A 20,569-nucleotide genomic window follows, 5' to 3' on the forward strand; every position below is an offset into this window, starting at 1 on the left:
TTCAGAAATTGGGTGCGGAACATTTTTAATTCTCCTAGAATCTCTATCCTAATTAATGAGGCTGCAAAGGGTTATTTCTCGTGCACTCGTGGTGTTCGACAGGGGGACCCTCTTTCTCCTTTGCTTTTCTGCATCGCAGAAGACTTTCTAAGCAGGCTTATCATACGGAGAGTGGATATTGGGGCAATTCAGCCGTGTATGTTTTCCAGGAGTGTAAGTTTTCCTAGCAACCTTTTATATGTAGATGATGTCATTTTGTTCCCGAGGGCCACTAAACGCAATGTTAGAGCAATGACGGATATTTTTCATATTTATTCTACTATTTCCGGTAAGAAAATTAATGTGAATAAGTCCACTTTCTTTGTGGGGAACACCCTCTCTTCCTCTCGGGTTCTTGAGCTCCGAAATTTGATGGGGATGTCTCAAGGAAGCTTTCTGTTCAATTATTTGGGGGTCCCTCTTTTTCTAGGTGCACCTAAAAAGTGTTGGTTACAACCTAATGCAGACAAAGTTATTTCTCGTTTTGGGAATTGGAAAGGTAAATCTCTCTCCATGGGTGGCAGGCTTGTTCTTATTAATTCGGTAATTAGCAGCTCCTTGCTTCATTCCTTTGCTATTTATCATTGGCCTTGTTCTCTTCTTAAGAGAATTAATCAGGCTATGCGGAATTTCTTGTGGTTGGGGGATATTCATTCTAAAAAGTTAATCTCGGTTTCTTAGAGTACGGTTTGCACTCATTGGTCTGTCGATGGGTTAAATGTCCCTAATATTGTCGACGTCAATACGACTATACTCCATAAATTATCTTGGCGGGTTCTTCACAAGGACAACTTGATTCCTAAACTGTTAAGGGGTCGACTTCTTACTGGGAACAATATTCCTAAAAAAAATCACTGGCGGCTCTTCCATTAGGGTTTCTCTTCGTTTCAGTCTCATTGCTGTACGGAATAATATTTTTTGGAGCATCGATGTCAATTCCAGACTTTGTTTCTGGATTGATAATTGGATTGTCCCTAATATTGCCACTCAATTGCAAATTCCTCTCTCTGCGCAAAATGTTTTGAAGGACAAGGTCTCAGATTTTATTGTTGATGGTGATTGGAGATCTAACTTGCCGGTCAGCGCCAATATTGCTCTTTCTATTAACCAGGTTCGCATTGGTAGTCAGGAGGATGATGTCTGCGCCTAGAAACCGAGCTCAAATGGGATTTTTACGGTGAAATCTGCTATGTCTATCTGTTGAAACACCTTTCCACATGATTTTGATTTGACAAAATTATTTAAGTTAATCCATGATTAAGATAATTAAATTTATGTGCTTTGATTTAATTGTACTAATGCGTTTGTTCAATGATGAGAATAAAAATATATACATATAAGAACAGGAATCAAAGTAAGACAGAGCGTAGTCAGCATGATAACATAGCATGAGCTGAGTAAAGTATAACTCAGTATGAAAGAAGGAAAGTCTTCTTCAGAACTGAAACTAGCAGATAAAGCTGACCATAGAAGCTGAGGAGAACTTAACTCAGAAAAGTCTTCTTTGGAACAATATCTTGCACAACGAAGCTGACCACAGAAGCTGAGGTGAACTTAACTCAGAAAAAATCTTCTTTGGAACAATATCTTGCACAACGAAGCTGACCATGGAAGCTGAGTAAAAAGCAACTCAGTATCATAAATAGCAACGATCAAAGACAACGGCTATCAAAGTAAAGCTGAGTGCTCTTCAGGACAGCACCAATGATCCATTTGCTAAAAGACAAGATCCGACAGTGATCTGCGCCAATTCAGAAGCTTTGGAATCATGCAAGGATATAGTTTTGAGACGCATGGGTCAACTGTCCTCTAGCTAAAAGACGAAACTGGCGCTAGAAGACGAACCTGCGAGAAGAAGACAAGCATGACGCCTGCCAAATTCAGACGACATGATTGGCCTACAAATCTGAAGCTGACCAGAACAATGTCGCATGAAGATCCGTTTAAATCTAACGGATAGATCTAGATTCAAATGATTTAGTCTTCAGATTTCAAATATAAAAGGACAAGTTCATTCTTGGATCAAAAGCCGAATAACAAAGAGAAAAACAATATACATACAAAGCACATCAAAACAAGAAATAGATCTTACACCAAATTTCCATTTCTGTGTAAAAGCTAGATTGATTTTGTAATCATCTAAAGTGTTATTTGTCTGAGAAAAGAACAAATTTTTATCAATTGTAAAATTGAGAGCGTGGTGCTGAGTACTCGGTTTTAAGTACTCAGTGGTAGAGAAAATCTAAGTGCTGGGTTGTAGCGCTTCGTGGAGTTGAGTAGACGAATAGAGGACGGTACTCTTGCATATTCAACTGCCTTGTAAACGGTTTGTGCTCTACCTTTAAAGAGCTCAGTAGTGGATTGAAAAAGCCCGGAAGGATTTAGGGGACTGGACGTAGGCGGAGAGGCCGAACCAGGATAAGTCTGCTGAGTTATTTCTAACCCTTTCTCTCATTATATATTTGTATGTGTTGCTTGCTATATTTACTCAGTACATAAATTGTTTAAGCTGACACTGAGTAAATCAAAGTGCTGAGTTGGAAGCTGACCACAAAGTGTCAATTCCTAACTCACAAGTAAAACAGCTCTAGTCAGTCTTGACTAAAGCTGTCTTACGTCTCACTCGACCGTGCTGACCAAAACTGAGTTAAGAAACTCAAAGCATTATTTTAAGTCAGCATAATTGAAACGAGAAAAAGTATATTAGTTCCTAACCCCCCCTTGGAACTAATCACACGAGACCAACAAGTGGTATTAGAGCCAAGTAGCTCACTACTCAAAGATATAACTATCTTGAGCTGATCCCGATAAATGGCTGAGAACAGCACTCATTTCCTTCCAGGAAATCAAACAACACAGATACTCCCTAAGGGATTATCAATTAGTCGGCCACCCTTGTTTTTCGGATCAAATTATACATTTTGGAAAACAGGATGAAGAACTTTATTCAAGCTACAAACATGAGTGCATGGCTTGCAATAGTTCAAGGCCCATATGTGCCTTACAAAACTGTTGACAACGAAAAGGTTGTCAAGAGTGAAACTGAGTGGTCAGAAGATGACCTTAAAAAATTACAAAATAATGCTTCGGCTATCAATATGCTTCACTGTGCGCTAGATGCTGCAGAATACAATAAGATTTCAGGTTGTGAGTCAGCACAGGAAATATAGAAGAAGCTCGAATGACCTATGAAAGCACAAGCAAGGTTAAGGAGTCCAAAGTGAACCAACATATGAGATTATACGAACTATTCGAGATGAATGAAAACAAAGACATCTCGGAGATGGACTCAAGGTTCACCAATATTATAAATGAGCTTAAGAGACTTGGAAAGAACTTCACAGAAGAGGAGCAGGTGAAGAAAATCCTAAGAAGGCTCCCTAAGAGCTGGCAAGCTAAGAAAACAGCTATGGAAGAAGCTCAGGACTTGACTACGTACAAATATGATGAGCTGATTGGATCTCTGCTGAGTCATGAGATCTCTATGAAAAATTTTGAAGCTAAAGAAAAGTCAGAGGACAAGAAGCAGAAATCACTTGTCATGAAAGCTGACTCAACCGAAGCTGACTCATCAGACGATGAGGAGATGGCCATGTTCACAAGAAAGATGAAGAAGCTGTTCAAAAAGAATGATAAGAACAACAAGAGGCCATACAAAAGAGGCGATAGGTACAAAGCTGAGTCCAATGACAAATACAAAAAGGACAGCTCCAAGCCCGTCACGTGCTTTAAGTGCCATCAAACTGGGCACATTAAGTCAAGCTGCCCCAACTTAAAGAAAGAAAAGAAGGGAATCAAAAAGGCAATGGTGGCCACATAGAGTGACAATGATGAGTCAACCTCATCAGAAGCTGATGCAAATGAGACAGCAAACATATGCTTCATGGCCGACGATGCTGCTGACCAAAGTCAATCTGAGCAAGCTGACCTCTCTGACGGTTCTGACCAAGAGGAACATTCCAATGAGGTAACATCTCTACTCTTGCTTAGAAATGAAATGGTGAACGCCCTGAGTGATGAGATTGAAGAGCACTCAGCAGGCGGTGTGACGAGATTGAAGAGGTCAAACTTAGTGACCTTCGATATCTTCTCCAAGACAACTCAACTCTGCATGACAACATGGAAATCATGCACAAGTTTGTCTCGGAAGTCCAATCAGATTCAAAGAAACTGAGAAAGGATATCACAACACTACAGAACCAAATAAAAGGCTCAACTAAAAATAAATCCCACGCTGAGCACTCAGGTACTGGTCAGTATAGACAGTTCACTCAGTGTGACTGTTGTAGGAAAAGAGGACACACAGTAGATGTGTGTTGGTATAATTGGCAGATTGTCCAATGTGACTTCTGCGGAAAGAAAGGTCATACCACTAAGGTATGTTGGCATGCTCAGCACAATGGTGCTGACTAAAGACAAAGTCACCCTAAAAGGGTAACTCATTGTGACTTCTGTGGTAAACAAGGCCACACCATAAATATATGTCGTCACAAATTAAAATATGATGTAGCACCTGTCTATGCTAACCAACGAGGACCCAAAAAGAATTGGGTACCTAAAGATGAATGATTTAAAATGCAGGTGAGACTGAGGTGCGTGGAGAAGTCAAAGCTTTGGTATATTGACAGCGCATGCTCGAGGCATATGACTGGTGATGAAACTCAGTTCATCACACTTGAGCTTAAACGAGGTGGTAACGTAAGCTTTGGAGACAATAAAAAGGGTAAGATAGTTGGTTCAGGTACTATCAGAGGTAACCCTACTATTGAGTCAGTCTCCCTAGTTAAAGGTCTCAAATATAACCTATTGAGCATAGCTCAGCTATGTGACAGCGGTAGAAATGTTGTATTTGATGCCACTCAGTGTCGAATACTCGAGGGAAAAACAAACGATTTAATTTTAACTGCCCCTCGTGTTGACAATGTATACATGTTGAGTTTAGAAAAACAGTTTTCTAAAAATATATGCTTAGTGTCAAAGGAGGATAATTCCTGTCTATGGCATAGGAGACTTGGTCATGTAAGCATGGACCTCCTTGCCAAATTAGCAAGAAAGCAATTAGTTGAGGGATTGCCCAAATTTAAATTTGAAAAAGATCAACTATGTAATGCCTGTCAGCAAGGTAAACAAACGAAAAAGTCTTTTCAAAGTAAAAACATGGTCTCAACCAAGCGACCATTGGAATTACTACATTTGGATCTTTTCGGACCTGTCCAGCCGCTCAGCTTGGGAGGTAAGAAATTTTCCTTAGTCATTGTAGACGATTTTGTTGGTCCCTTATAATGTAACAAGTTAGTTCCAAGGGGGGGGGATAGGAACTATTTAAAATTTAAGTACTTTAAGGCTGACTTCTTTTTCTTTGAAAAAGGATTACACAGCGCGCTGAGTAAATAAGACACTAGCTTAGTCAACTGGTGACTAAGTCAGCTTCTTTCGTTGAGTCAGGAGATAGCACTTTGAGTCTATTCCTGAACTCAGATACTCAATACACACAACTCAGTGTGACCTCTTTACTTGGTCAGTTTTGTTTAAGCAAGCAATATATATATTAAGGAGTTTAAGGTTAGAAAGATGTTACTCAGTAGATTTATCCAGGTTCGGCCTCTAAGCCTACGTCCTGTCCCCGAAACACGTTCCGAGCTTTCGAATTCTCTACTGAGCTCTTTAACGGTAGAGCATCAAACCTTTTACAACTTAGAAGCTGAGTATAACAAGAGTACCTTCCTCTATACCTCTACTCACTCCTAATCTCTCGCTGAGTACTATAACCGAGTACTCAGCCTCTCCTTTCTAATCTCTAGAAATGATAAAGATTTGTCCTAAACAACCATTGCTAAGACACCTTAGATGATTGAATAATCACTCTAGACTTTTACACGAAAGATATAGAATTTGGTGTAAGTATTTGCTTTGCTTTTTCTCACAGAACTTTGAGTAGAATTTTGGTCAGCGTAATGGCTTGATAATGTTCTGTGTTGAAATGAAGCAACTGAAGGGCACTATTTATAGAGACGTCTGAGACATCAGGCATTTTGAATTTTAAAATAACCGTTGGAGGGAAACGGCTTCCTGTCGTTGTCACTCAGTCTTGCTCAGAGCTCTCAGCCAATCAGATTTGAGTATCTTCTGTCCTCGGTCAGCTTTTAGTCAGTTTGGCAGAATGTCTCTCCATTTATGGTAAGGTCAACTTAGACAACGTCCTGTGTCTTCTGAACTTTACCCAAAGTGGAAACACTTTGTCTGGAAGTTGTTCTTGCTCAGCTGCTGTCTTGTACTCTTTGTCGATTCAACTCAGCAGCTTCATTCCGAAGTTGTTCAACGAAGGTCTTCTAGATCCTTCTCTTCGCTGAGCTGCATTTTGTTCATAACGACAGTGTTTTGCACAAGCGGGCCGAGTGGTTTTGATCTGTTTGACTTGGGCTTTGACTTCCGTATTAGGCTTTAAGCCATTTAGTCTTTATGTCTTATAAACAATTTAACTCAACATTGAACAAACACATTAGTGTAACAAATAAAAGCATTTAAACTTAGTGTGTTTAGAATATATTTAATATTTTACTTAAATAATTTTGTCAAATCAATAGGTTAGCTCATGGAACATATTCTATTTTACTCAGTATTAAGCAGAAGGTTTAACATTCAGAGTGCACTGAGTAATCATTTTGTTCAATGGGTCTTATGAGATAGTGTTTTATAAACATACAAGACAATGTCAAACATTTAATCAGCATAAGATACAATCAACAAGTATTATAAGCATTAAACATAGTTGATGTATTTGAAGATACATAATAACATAATACTCAGCATCGTATGAAATAACTCAAGTTAGGATAAAAGATGCAAGTAATGTATTGAAGTAAAGTAGTCAGCATACATAGCAAAAGATGAGCATAAAATAACATAGAGACTACAGACTAAGTACAAAAACTAAGCTAGCCCATTTCTACTTCTTTTTCTTTTGCTTAGACTGACTGCTTCTAGGAGCCTCCTGCTGAGTCCTAGCTTGTTCTTTCTCCCCCGTTTTGTCAGCATCGGGTGGAGGAGGAATTCTAAAGGAGTCGGTTAAGACTGCGGTGGTCAGTACACCGGACAGCTCCTTAAGCTTATTGGCACTTTCATTGATGCCGTCGAAAACAATAACGCCTTCATCCAAGACATCTTTAGGTATACCTAGTTCAGCGACACTGAGTAAGCTCAGGATGTAGGCTTGAGACTTACCTACCCAAGTAATTGTATCTGACTGCGCAACAAAAACTTGATGAAAGGTCTTCAGCAGTGCTGAGTCATAATATTGACGCTGGATATTGTTATGACGCACATGAGTGAAGATCCTTTGGGAGTTGACCAATATCTCATTTTGCTTCATTTGGTCAGTGTCCATCTCTTGCTTATTTAAGTTTAGCAGACGAACTGCTTCATTAATTTACTCCACCGAGCATTGAGAGTAGGAGGCCAGCTAATTGTTGGTCTTGGTTTGCTCAGTGTGAAGCTGGGAAAAGAGCATCTTAACTTCATCAGAAGTTGCATACTGAGTATTCGCAGCTGACAAGGTCTGGAATTGGCCTTGAAGAGTGTTAAGATGTTGAACAGTTGTCAGTTGGAGCTCAGCCAACTTAGTTATTGAGTCCTGCTTGGGCTGATGTGATTGAATTGAGATCATATCACTTAGCAAATCCTTCAGTCCTTTTACCTCATTTAAGAGCTGAGTGACTTGGGACAGCTGAGTTGATGCATTGCTACTTGACCCAGCAGTAGGTTCAGCAGTTTGATGAATGTCCTTAATTAATGACTGCACCGAGTTGATGAGTTTTCTACTAGACTCAGTGGCATACAGATAGCTGAGTGAATCTTCATCATATTGCCTATTTTCCTCAGTATGACCAGTTTGTGGAGGAGTCAGAGTTATGACGTGGTCAGTGACTGGAAAGGAGTTTTTAGTCTGCACGTGGTGTTCTGGAAGAGATGGTTGATCGGCAGGAATTATGGTTGGTGAAGTAGTAACCCTAATGGATTCAGTGCTGACGGGGGCAGGAATGTTCTGAGTCAGCACAGTGTTTGGAGCAGCAATATTGACGAGAGCTTGCTCGATTTGGCTTGTAGAGTTGGCGGAAGCATTCAAGTCAGCTTGTTCCTTTTGTGAAGAAACAGAGGCTTGCTTTTTAAGAGAAGCTTGTTGAGAAGAAGGGGTTTGCTTACTGAAAAACTTCAGCTTCAAAGAAGAAGGATCTTTAGTTGGCTTTTGAATAGGGAGGTCAATGACCGTTTTCTGACTTGCCTTTACTAATCTTCTTCTACGAGGAGGAGTAGGGTCAGCTTGGATAGATTCTCCAGAGTGAGAGGGAGAAGTTTCTTCTTGTTCAGCATTGGGCTGGTCAGTTTGTTCTTGTTCTTTATCTGCAACCAACCCAGTATTAGTTGGCTCAGCAACTTCCTATTCACTAGCTGTTTCCTCAGCGTCATCCTGATCGCTGTCTTCTTCTTCTTCTTCTTCTTCCTCATGATCCTGATCTTCGTTATCTAATTCTTCTTCCACTTGAGTGATGAAGTGATCATCCAGTTCCACATCATCTTCTTAATGCTCAGCTTCAGTTCCTTGACACTGTGTGAAGTGAGAATCACCAGGAACAATGATGTCAGTGGGGATAGCATCAATTGGGGCCAGCTCTGAAGACTTCTTCTTCTTCAGAGGTTGCTCAGTTTCCAGTCTTTCCTCTTGATAACATCGAGATATTATCCCAAGGACTAGAAGGGATGTTCACCTCTAAGTACGCCGCGTAGTGATTCCCAAAAGGGAGCTGATGGGCGGATCTCCATGGATCAGCTCTGAGAGATCCGCTGGCGGACCTATGAGGCGAATCTCTTCATTCACCTGATTCGCCACTATAACGGCTGGCCGCCGGCTCGGCCATAAAGATCATTAATGAGTTATTAATTAGCTAACTGCCAGGTTAAAGATAACTCGTAACCGCCATTAATGGAGCATTAATGGAGACTTTCTAGTTACCTGAAGGTTACAACTTCTCAGCTATATATAGCCTGATTCCCTAGGCTATCAAGGTACACACACACACATTCTCATAACCTTTGTCAATTCAGTTTGTTCCCTTGAATCATCTTACTGACTTTGGCATCGGAGCTTCCCCCCGTCGAACCCAACGACGCCCCCACAGGGACGGAAGTTGGTCAGAATTTCCTCACCTGTTATCAATTGGTGCGGTGAACGTGGAATCCTTAATCAAACAAATGGTTTTTCATTCACAGTAAGAAACTATGATGACTGGAGATCAGAATCCCTCTTCAGGGATCGAAACACCATTAGTTACTCATCCAGTGCTGGCCGCACAGATTCAACTGCTCCTGCAACACACGTTGAAAGTAGTATGAACCCTGATGCTTTCATCAACATGTGTGCATAAGCCATTGGTGAGCAGTTTGGAGCCGAGACAGGGAATCGCCTGCGGTCGTTCATGACTATCCCTCCACACTGGAGCATGGCGTCCACATCGACTGTATCATCCCGGCCCTTGTTAAACTTTGGACCGGGCGCCCTGAGTTCTTCATTCCTCCAAGCTCACAACACGGATTCTATGATAACCACCACGACGTCGGCTGGCGAACGTCAAATCAATCGTGAGTTATTTCCTGATGGCGCTGAAGGAAGTCAAAGAAATAATTCATCCTTACCGGGTGGATCCGCGGGACTAGGATCAAATCTGGATGGACCCAATATTCCTAGGCGTCCGCGGACGAATCTCCCGCCTGGCGGATCCAAAGGGCGAACACACAAAAATCATAGAAAAGAGAAAGGTAGGCGTTCCAGGTCACCTTCGCCCCGACGACCGAGATCCTCCCATCGTGGTAGATCGCCCCCATATACTAGTCGAGGACGGAGTAAAAAGCCAAGAGAGACACCCCATCCAAGTGGACCACCACCACCACCACCTTCGGGAACTATTGGACACATCCCGTTAGGAAGCCAGGGAGGGGGAAACGGGCCAGCTCCCCCTGGTGGAGGGGGCGGAGGTGGAGGTGGCGGAGGAGGAGGTAGTGGAGGAGGAGGCGGACGCGGTAATGAAGGAGGGCGTTCGCCATCAGATCCATCGTCTGATTCAAGCTCTTCTTCTTCTTCTCCAAGCAGATCGCCACGAATAGATCATCCCAGGGCGGATCCAGAAAATTTTGATGATAGAATTAGGGCCTTGGTGCTCCGTATGAATGAAGAAAATTCTAGGCATAACCCGTTCGCCAATAGGGATTCGCCTTTCGCAGCTTGGATTGAGGCGGAGGAAACAGACAGAGCTTTTAAAATTCCCAATCTCGCAATATACACAGGAAATGACAATCCAGAAGCTCACGTTAGAAAATATCGAATATTGCTCAGACTCAACCGTGCCACTGAGCCCGTGCTCTGTAAAATGTTTGTTACCACGCTGGGGGGGCCAGCTTATTTGTGGTTTCAATCTTTACCTCCAGGTTCGATAAACAGCTTTGATCAATTGAGCAGGGAATTTTGCGCTAAATTCGCCGGCTGTATTCCTCCAGTAGTAAAATCTGGGAAGCTTTTTGAGTTAAAGCAAAAGGCGAATGAGTCCCTTCGGGAGTATGTAGACACTTTCAACCAGTTGTGCATACAAATCGTTGATGTGGATATCTCCGTAGCTGTGGAATGTTTCGTAAGAAACACCACCTGTAAGAGTTTGCAGGAAGAGTTGATGGAGCGTTGTAAAGATTTCATAGAGGTGGATGACATTCGCCGAGGTTCACCATCATCGCCGAAAAGGGACAAGGGCGAATCTCATCCTCGAGATAGAGACAGGGACAAGCGTCAGGACTCTTCCTCTAGAAACAGGCGAAGAGATTCTAAGGGTAAATCAACGTTTGTCACCTCTTTCACACCTCTCAATGCTTCTAAAAGTGAAGTTCTTATGTGGATCGAGAACAGTCAACACAAACGGAGCATTTCATACCCCGAACCAAAGGGAGGGGAGTACACCAATAATGGTAAAAATCCTAAAAACTATTGTAAATATCACATGACAAATGGCCATGACACTGACGCATGCTGGGAGTTAGCTCGAGAAATTGAGCGTCTCATAGAGAGGGGCAAATTGGATCGGTTCATCCAAACTGAGGGCAAGAAAGGAGATGGTGATAGATCCAAGGAGGACCCAAAGAAGAAGGGAAAGGGTACAATCAATGTCATAGCAGGCGGACCTGGATACCAGCCAGTGCTAAAGGCAAGGACTGCGGCCCTTGACAAGACGTCGTTAAATCGCCCCTTTTCCGATATAGGTCCTGAAATACCTCCCCATGCGGATGCACTGGTCGTCACTATGATGGTAGAAGGCTGGGAGATGAAAAGAGTAATGATTGATACGGGAAGTTCATGCAATGTCATCACCAGAGGTGCTTTCGCCAAACTCATGATTGATCCTGTTCAAGTAGAGCCAACTGTGGTCGATATCTTGGGAGTGACGGGACATACTATTCAAACAAAAGGCCAAGTCACTCTGGATTGTGAGCTTACAGATGATGATCAAGTCTGGAAGGGAGATCTAGAATTTTCTGTCTTGGATGGTCAGTTAGCTTACAATATCATCCTCGGACGGCCCTTTATCTCCGAAGTTGCAGCTCTTATCTCCATTCTCCATTTAACACTTTACATTCCCACGGCCAAGGGAGGTGTAATGATCAGAGGTAGCCAAAAGGTGGCCCAGGAGACATATTTGGCATCACTAATGATTCGCCCACAATCTAAGGAGGAAGATGAAGAGGAGCACGTCACAATGGCCTTGGGCGAGACCGAAATGTACCTTATGGCAGATGAAAAGCAGGTGCGAATGGCTAAAGGGCTCAAAGGCAAAATTAAAAATGCAATCACCAAAGTGCTTTATGAGGCGGAAGATGTCTTCGTATGGAAGGATGAAATTCTCCCCGGAATCAGTCCAGACGTGATCACTCACAAGCTCAACATTGATAAAGATGCAGTTCCCGTGGCTCAGAAGCGGAGAAATCATGGCCCGGAAAGACAAAAGGTGATAGAAGAAGAGATCACTAAACTCCAGCGGGCGGATGCCATTGAGGAGGTGCTTTACACCCAGTGGTTGGCGAACGTCGTTTTGGTGAAAAAAGCGGGCGGATCTTACCGCATGTGCATTGACTTTACGGATCTCAACAAAGCTTGTCCCAAAGACAACTATCCTTTGCCATGTATTGACATGCTTATAAATGGAACCGTAGGTCACGCAATGTATTCCTTTACTGATGTGAAGTCAAGTTATCATCAGATCCCCATGGAGCCCTCAGATAGAATCAAGACCTCGTTCGTAACACATCAGGCCACTTATTGTTTCAAAGTTATGCCCTTTGGGCTTAAGAACGCGGGTGCAACTTATCAGAGGATGATGAACAAGATATTCGCAGATAGTAAAGGGGATAACTATTCTGTCTATGTAGATGACATGATCATCAAAAGTACGACCATAAAAAAGCATGCGGATGATATAAAGGAAGTACTGGACGTACTCCGATGCCACAACATTAAGCTGAACCCAGAAAAGTGCACTTTTGGTGCAACGTATGGAAAATTCTTAGGGTTCATGATCAGCGAAAAAGGAGTTAGCCCAAATCCTGACAAGGTTAAGGCTGTCCTAGAAATGCAAGCACCACGGAATATCAGAGAAGTACAACGCCTTAATGGGCATATCATAGCCTTGGGCAGGTTTATCTCTTGTTCAGCCCGCAGATGTCAGCCCTTTTACGAGGTCTTTAAGAAGCAGAAGGCATTCGAGTGGAATGAGGATTGTGAAAGGGCCTTCGAAGGAATCAAGTGGTTCCTCACAGAGCCACCCATGATGAGTCGACCTTTGAAGGGAGAAGACCTCTACAAGTATGTATCGGTTATGGATAAAGCCGTATGCACGGTCATAATACGAGAGGAAGATGGCCAGCAGTTTCCAATTTATTATGTGAGCAAGATTCTGAAAGACGCCAAAACTAGATATTCTAAACTTGATAAAATGGCACTAGCTGTCGTCACCACGGCAATCCGCCTTAGGCCATATTTTCAGGCGCATACTGTAGTGGTTCGAACAAATATACCAATGAGAAAGGTGTTGCAGAAACCAGACACTTCGGGAAGGTTGATGGAATGGGCAATTCGCCTGGGCGAATTCGATGTGAGATATGAAAGCAGGTCAGCCTTAAAGAGCCAGGTCATGGTGGACTTCGTGAATGAATTCACTGATGAAGGGATAGACCATCCTAAACCTCCAATAGAGGAATGGACAATGTACACCGACGGTGCTTCCTCGGCAGACGGAGCTGGCGTAGGCGTTGTGATCAAGGGTCCCCAATACATAAAATTACGGTACGCAGCAAAATTAAATTTCCATGCAACTAATAATGCTGCTGAATATGAAGCTCTGATATTGGGATTACGCCTACTCAAAAAAATCACTCCAGAGCGGATTGTGATCTATAGTGATTCTAAACTAATGGTCAACCAAGTAATCAAGAATTACGAGGTGAAAGACGAGGTCCTGGCCAAATACGTAGCAGAAGTCAAAAAGTTGCTGGATCACCTTGAGACTAAAGAAACTAAATGGGAACTGATTCACGTACCTAGGGAGTCCAACACAGAGGCGGATCATTTGGCCAAAATGGCCTCCTGTGAAGAGAACTGGACAGATTCGGATTGTCCCTTCGAAGTTAAAATAGCACCAGCCTTCGCCTCAGGGGAAGTATCCCTACTCACAACAGTAGAAGATGATTGGAGATCGGTCATCCGCCAATATCTGCTAAATGGAACCTTACCTGAGGATAAAGAAGAGGCACGGCGGATAGTTAGGAGAGCGGCTTATTTCTCCATGATCAATGATGGCCTTTACAGAAAATCCTTTAGCCATCCCTGGTTGAAGTGCATTCTGCCGGAGGAGGGACAACAAATCCTCAAGGAGCTACATGAGGGATCATGTGGGGCTCATGAAGCATCCGCCGCCATCTTGAAGAAATCCAGGTTAGCGGGTTTCTACTGGCCCACGGCTGAATTAGATGCCCAAAAATTGGTAGAATCTTGTCACAGTTGCCAGATTCATGCGAATGAATCACATACTGCCAAACATATACAGAGGCCAATCATAGAAGGACGTCCATTCGCCCTCTGGGGAATAGACATTGTTGGCCCATTTCCTCCAACTCGCCGACAAAGGAGGTACGTGGTAGTGGCAGTGGATCATTTCACCAAATGGGTAGAAGCTGAAGTTGTTTCCTCCATTACTGCAGAACGAATTGTGGAATTCGTCAAAGACAACATCGTAGGAAGATACGGTGTTCCGCATACCATCATCACCGATAATGGAACACAATTCAACTGTGGCGAATTCAAAGCTTTCTGTGAAGGGCTGGGCATCCTGAACAGATTCGCCTCCGTTTATTATCCCCAGCCCAACGTGATGACTGAAGTTACCAATCGGACGATCGTAAAGGGGATAAAGAAGAGATTGGGAGAGCATGATAAGAAATGGGCGGACCATCTGACAAGTGTTCTATGGGCTTATCGCACCACCCTAAGGACGGCCATAGGGGAAACACCATTCGCCCTTTCTCATGGTGTCGAAGCCGTGATCCCAGTCGAAATACAGGTCCCCAGTGATCGAGTGGCCTTTTATTGTGAAGAGGACAACGGCAAACGGCTAAGGGAGCATCTAGATCAGATAGAGGATCGCAGGGACAAATCCTATGTGCGCATGGCGGCGTATAAACAGCGGATTGCAGCTTACCATGATAAAAACGCCAAGCTTGTGGATCTAAATGTGGGTGATCTTGTGCTCCGAAAGGCGGACAAAGTCCAGTCTCGAGAAGGCAAGGGCAAGTTAGGGCTCAACTGGACGGGTCCATATCAGATAGTGGACAAGATTGGATTCGCCACATTTAAAATCCAAGACATGGAGGGCAATACATTGCCACGCACATGGAACGTCCAAAATCTCCGCAAATATTTTGTCAGAAAATAAAGTGTACATACGGTCTTGAGTACTCTTTTTCCTTTAATAAGCTTTTTCCCATGTGGTTTTTCTTATTAAAGGTTTTAATGAGGCTCACCTATAAGACCTACTTGCTGTAATAAAGCATTTTTCCCATTAATAAACATCATTTGTTCTATTATCTATGTTCTTTTTATCGTTTATTTCAGCAATATCAATATTCCAGTCTTAAAAAGAGGGGGGGCACCCAACGCTCTCCACATTTGCAATGTATCGCTATCTTATAGCTACGTTCTTTTCGCCTTACAGACATAAGAGAGTCAATCTTATGGGCGGATTCGTCTCTAAGCGGATCCCAATCTCCAATAGAGTTAAAACGATCCTTGGACGCAAGGTCTTTACACTCTCTTATCCTTCCCAGAGAAGGATTCACGAGTCCTACGGGCGGGTCACTTCACCTCAAAGATAGGTAGCAAATTGATCCCCTGGGCAGCTTTACTTCCTCTAGAAGGAATAGAACAGCTTCTAACCTTCACAAAGGTTCATACAATGGAGTATGGCTGGCCACCTACTCCAGATCCTAGATACCTATATATTTCCTTACGCAAACGTAAAGGTAAAATAACATAGCTTCCATAAAGGATTAAAACAAATTGTACTTAAAGGCGTTTTTACAATATCACAAATAAAAACAAACTAAGTAACAATGCGAGCATCCTCCTTTGCGCTTTCCTTGCTCACAACGCTTACTTGGGGATCTTCCTTCTCCACATTCACAGATACGCCAGCCGGAGATACCTCCTTATCCACAGAAGATGGGGGACCAAGGGGAAGAGTCTGGTCAGGAATCGGTTCTGCATCCGCCTTAGGGGGCACTTCCTCAAGCTCATCTAACGTGACAGTAGTAGACGGCTTGGTTTCCTCCATAGCCCCCTTCATCCATCTCCGAACATAATCGCGGAGGTACTCCTTAGCATCTAACATCTTGTTAAATTTTGCCACGTCTTCTGGTTCGGGGACGGCGAATTGCGGATCCGTGAAATTAGTTTCAGGATGCGCCAGGGAGAAGTACGCCATGAGCATTTCGCCGTAATAAAAGGCTTGCTCACCCGCCATATATTCAGCTTCTCCAAGGGCGTCCTCGTGGTTTTTGGCATCAGACACGATCTTTGCCTTTAGCCTCTCAATTTCCTCATCCCTAAGAACCAAGGCGGCTGTGGCGGAAGCAAGGTTTGCGTTCGCGGAGGCAATGTTTGCATTAGCCGAAGCAATATTCGCATTGGCTACCGCTACCTATTTCTCTAACTTCTCGATGGTTGCCTTTTCCGCCACGTTTTGAAGGATCTTTGTTTCCATGGTACGTATGCGAGCATACAACTGTCAAAAACAAGCAATTCAATCAAAAGGCAAAAAGGAATGAAGGACTAGTATTTTCTGCATCCTTTCTAAAAGAACTCACCGAGAGGAGCTCCGTTTTCCCCTTTTGCGCATGAATGGAACTAGGGATCTGGTTATAGTTCATCTGCACTTCGCCCACCTGACCCAGGGCCTCATCCAAATCGTTTAGGATGGATTCATTCTCGAAAGAACCTTGGGCTCCAAATTTGGCGGACCAATATCCACCAATATCGGGCTTCGCCGTCTACACAAACGTTCAAGGGTCAGAACTCAAGTCCAAAACTTGATGAACAAATAAAAAGAAAAGGTAAACTACCTGTGAAACCTCCCCGGCAGGCCTGGCGGACCTCATAGCATCCGCCATAAGCTTAGGGCCTCTAATGGTATTAGGCTTCCTCTTCTTTAGTAGTGGCTCAACCACTGTTTCTGCAGGACGTTTGCCAGTATCAGTTTGAGGATTCGCCACTTGATCTTTCTTGCGTGCTTCGGCCTCCAAGAACTTCCTACGCTTCTCTGCAAGAGCGTGATTGGCCTTAGATAAACCCCTGCCAAAGAAAACATTAGGGTAATCAAAGTTCATGAAGAAATGAAGAGTACCTTGGTCAAATTGCGTAATCCTTGAGTAAATGAATTGATCCCCTTCCCGGTGAATCAATGGAATATCACTCATCATGAAAGCTAAGGCATCCGCATATGTCCATGCATCCGCCTTGATCTGCTTCATGAGCTCCGCCACTTTCTCATCACTGTCCGTTAAAATTCGCATGTCGCCCGCCATATGTAACGGCTTGGGATTCCAAAACGATGGAAAACCCAGTGGTTCGCCATCTTTTATCTTCACGTAGAAGAATCTCTCATCCCAGCAATGAACATTGGACATTTTGTCACTAAAGGGCGAATATACTCCGAATTTGGCAAACGTGAGATAGGATTCAGACTTCCGTTTCGACGGTTTGTGAAAAGCTCTAAAGATACGACCCGTATATACCACTCCTAAATTTGAGGCGAGGTAGCAGTCTAAAGCTATGTCCAACCAGCAGTTGGGATGTAGCTGGCTGACCGTGATGTCAAAGTAGGAGAGGATATCCGCCATCATCTTCGGAAGAGAAAGTCGAAACCCTCTCTCCACGTGACTACAATATACTGTAAGGAAACCACTAGGCGGACAGGAAGGATGTTGATGAGATGCGGCAAGCTGAGTTTCATAGTTCTTGATCCAGGGAAAGCGATCCACCAGATCCACTAGATCCGCGACGCTCATACGAGACGGAGTAGACTCCGCTCGGGGGTTCTTTTTCCTAGGAGGAATTGAAGAAGAGGCCATTGTCCCCGAAAACCACCTAGATGCACTGGCTGGGGCGACATCGGAGACAGAAGTAAAAAGAGCTGGGTCCCTAACGGAATGAGTCTGATAATGATTACGCGCCGAGTTACTAAACCCAGCTAGATCAGAGTTAATCGTGCCCTCTGAAGAAGAAGAGTTCTCCGATGACGAAGTGGTCCAACTAAAATCAACTTCTACTTCAGGAGAAGGAATTAAATTAAAAAGTTCTGAAGTCGATCCAGAAGACGATGATGAACTTCTAAACATCCAGAGAAAAGTTAAGCAAAAGAAAACGAACTTACATGGGAAATCGGAAGCTTGGTGCGAAACTCTGAAAAACTCCTGGAAAAAGCTTCGAGCAATGGAGTAAAAATGAAGGAGTGAAGACAAAAGGGAAAGCGAAAGAGGAAGAAGAAAGCTTTTCTCCTTCCTGGGACAGTGTGTCCACTACACGTGTCATTCATCCATTGGCATTGAACAATGTGCTTATTAATGCAGGTGTTTATGACGGCGCGCGGAAGCTCAAAAGCCCTAAAGGACTTTAAGGGCATTTTGGGGGGGGGGGCTTCTGATAATATCGAGATATTATCCCAAGGACTAGAAGGGATGTTCACCTCTAAGTACACCGCGTAGTGATTCCCAAAAGGGAGCTGACGGGCGGATCTCCATGGATCAGCTCTGAGAGATCCGATGGCGGACCTATGAGGCGAATCTCTTTATTCACCTGATTCGCCACTATAACGGCTGGCCGCCGGCTCGGCCATAAAGATCATTAATGAGTTATTAATTAGCTAACTGCCAGGTTAAAGATAACTCGTAACCGCCATTAATGGAGCATTAATGGAGACTTTCTAGTTACCTGAAGGTTACAACTTCTCAGCTATATATAGCCTGATTCCCTAGGCTATCAAGGTACACACACACACATTCTCATAACCTTTGTCAATTCAGTTTGTTCCCTTGAATCATCTTACTGACTTTGGCATCTGAGCTTCCCCCCGTCGAACCCAACGACGCCCCCACAAGGACGGAAGTTGGTCGGAATTTCCTCACCTGTTATCACCTCTGTATCAGGCTCATCTTGCCTGCTTCTCTTCTCAGCTGACTTAGGTCTCTCCTGACCTTTTTGGGCAGATGACTTTAGCTTCTTGGCCTGAGGCTCAGCCTTCTTTGAAGGAGTCCCAACAGCTTTCCTTTTTCGGGCAGCTGGAGCCTTTGTCCTTTTCCCCTTCTTTGAGATAGTTGTCTCCTCATCAGCCTCATCAGCATTTTTGCCTTTCTTAATCGGTTGGTCATACTTCAAGGCACGCAGCGCAGCAGTTGTGATCTCAGATCCTTGGGCCTCAATTTCCTCGAAGAGATCAATTTGATGGTCTTTGAGGATTCTGGTTATGAGTGAGCCCAACCTTAAAGTTCCTGTGCTCCTCTGGAAGCCAGCGATTAGGAAAACTGGCATGTTGATGGGCTTGTAGGTCAGCATATGCCATATGAAGCATTGCTCGAAATTCGTCGCTGAGCTGGTGCAATTGATCTTGGGGTAGATGTAATTGGTCAGCAGATAGTGTGCCATCTTTTGGTTCTGGGCCATTGATGAACTTGAGATTTCTCCAGAATGGCCATCGGGCTTGCAGAAGGTGGCTACGTACCCAGTTCCTTCATGATCACCCTTCCTTCTCAGCTTTGTTCCCTCATTCTTCAATTTCAGCAAATTTGCAAGGTAGGTAGGGTTGATAAAGATTGTCTTCTCCTTTACCATGGTTACCAGATAGTCTTGGTTGTCGTCAGCAACCCGCAAATTGTGATAAAATTCCCTTACTAGGTTAGGGTAAGTGGAATCTCTAATTGAAAACAGCTCGGTCCAGCCATTCTTCAATATCCATTCACAGAATGGTTGCTAGATTGTTACGAAGGCCTCAGAGAACCATCTCGAGAAGTCTATCTTCCACTCTCTGACGTCCTCGAAAACCTTAGTATAGGTTCTTACTTTGGTCGGCTTTCCTTTGGAGGAAGTGGCTTGGCCAGCTTTGCCTTTGCTCGGTGTGGTGGCTTTAGTCGTTTCAGGCGAAGTAGTTTGCCTGGATGGTTCATCGGAACTGGTCTTAGGGTGACCGGCACCGGAGATATTCATGGAAACCTTAGTCATAGTTTCAGAGAGAGATTTGGAAGTATTGAGTGTTTTTAGAGAGAGAGAGAGGTTATGCCAGAGAATTCGGTAAGTGTAAAGAGATAAAAATGGGGATTTACCCATTATTTATAGCGGTGAAAGGTGGATCTTATCGAATCCATGTGTCAGTTTTGCCTTGGGATTGTCAACCGACAATGATCCTGGCTTTTATGACACATTCGTCGCATACATCATCCTAGGTGGCTATTCACGTGCTCTAGCATTAAATGCAACGGATCTTATACTCAGCGTTTAGAATGCAAAGCGTTTTATATTCTGAGTGGTCAGTTTTATGCAAACGGATGATTTCTCAGTTTGAGATAACTACTCGGTGCCAATGTTTGCTCAGTATGTGATATTCATTCATTTAGCATTAATCACTCAGCATACATCTATTCACTCAGAAAATAATAGATCACTCAGCATGTTAATTCACTCAGCATGAATATATATTAAGAGCTGGAATTTACTGAAGAGGATTAAACATACCAATGGCTTCTCTCAAGTATGCTGAACTGCTCACGAGCCAGTGGCTTTGTGAAGATATCCGCAAGCTGTTCGTCCATTGGGACATAGGTCAGCTTTATCTCACCCTTGAGTACATGGTCTCTAATGAAGTGATGTCTTATGCTGACATGCTTCATCCTGCTGTGTTGA

The sequence above is a fragment of the Euphorbia lathyris genome, chromosome 4 (genome assembly GCF_963576675.1).
Source record: "Euphorbia lathyris chromosome 4, ddEupLath1.1, whole genome shotgun sequence".
NCBI classification, from domain to species: Eukaryota; Viridiplantae; Streptophyta; class Magnoliopsida; order Malpighiales; family Euphorbiaceae; genus Euphorbia; species Euphorbia lathyris.